The sequence below is a fragment of the Eulemur rufifrons genome, chromosome 4, assembly GCF_041146395.1.
Source record: "Eulemur rufifrons isolate Redbay chromosome 4, OSU_ERuf_1, whole genome shotgun sequence".
Classification (NCBI taxonomy): Eukaryota; Metazoa; Chordata; class Mammalia; order Primates; family Lemuridae; genus Eulemur; species Eulemur rufifrons.
This window is the reverse complement of record NC_090986.1, coordinates 3,043,792-3,045,252: the sequence shown is the minus strand read 5'-3', so window position 1 is coordinate 3,045,252 and position 1,461 is coordinate 3,043,792.

The following is a 1,461-nucleotide window of genomic DNA, read 5'->3' as shown; positions in this document are numbered from 1 at the left end:
GTTCCAGTTCTATCCAGGAAAATACAAGAGGTCCTATATCACCATTATTTCTTATAGCTAAGTAGGACTCCATGGTATACATATACCACATTTTACTAATCCACTCATGGATTGATGGGCACTTGGGTGTTTCCACATCTTTGCAATTGGGAATTGTGCTACTATAAACATTAGAGTGCAGATGTCTTTTTTATATAATGTCTTTTGTTCTTTTGAGTAGATGCCCAATAATGGGATTGCTGGATCAAATGGTAGGTCTACTTGTATCTGTTTAAGGTATCTCCGTATTGCTTTCCACAGGGGTTGCACTGGTTTGCAGTTCCACCAGCAGTGTATGAGTGTTCCTATCTCTCTGCATTCATGCCAACATTTATTGTTATGGAACTTTTTGATATTGTTATGGAACTTTTTGATAAAGGCTATTCTCACTGGAGTTAAGTGATATCTCATTGTGGTTTTGATTTGCATTTCCCTGATGATTACAGATGTTGAGCATTTTTTCATATGTTTTTTGGCCATTCTTCTGTCTTCTTTTGAAAATTTTCTGTTCATGTCCTTTGCCTACTTTTTGATAGCGTTGTTTGATTTTTTTCTTGCTGATTTTCCTGAGTTCTAAATAGAATCTAATTATCAGTCCTTTATTGGATGTGTAGCATGCAAAAAGTTTTTCCCAATCTGTAGGTTGTCTGTTTGCTCTCATGACAGTTTCTTTGGCTGTGCAGAAGCTTTTTAATTTAATCACATTCCATTTATTTATTTTTGTTGTTGCTGTGATTGCCTTTGGGGTCTTCCTCATAAATTCTTTGCCTAGGCCAATGTCTATAAGAGTCTTTCCCACATTTTCTTCTAGAATTCTAATAGTTTCACACCTTATGTTTAAGTCTGTTATCCACTGTGATTTGATTTTTGTGAGAGGTGAAAGCTGTGAGTCCTGTTTCATTCTTCTACATATGGCTATCCAGTTTTCCCAGCACCATATATTGAATAAGGATTCTTTTCCCCGGTGGATGTTTTTGTCTGCTTTTCCAAAGATTAGATGGCCATATGAGGATGGTTTTATATCTAGATTCTCAGTTCGGTTCCACTGGTCTGTGTCCCTGTTCCTGTGCCAATACCAAGCTGATTTAATAACCACAGCCTTATAGTATAGCTTGACGTCCGGGACCTCCCAGTTTGTTCTTGTTGCCTAAAAGATATGTTTTAAATTATGTTTTCAGAATGTTAATTGCTAGTGTACAGAAATACCATCAATATTTGCATCTTAATGTCATATTTGGCAACATTTCTGAACCCCTTTATTACTTTGAGTGGATTTTTAGTAAATTACTCCAGATTTTTTTATATATTTGATTATTTCTTTGGTATTAAAAGGCAATATCTTGGCTTTGCACTCTGCAGTCCTTTTCCTCATTTTCTTTTTTTCTCTTACATGATTTCTTTAGTCAAATCCTCCAGGACAAT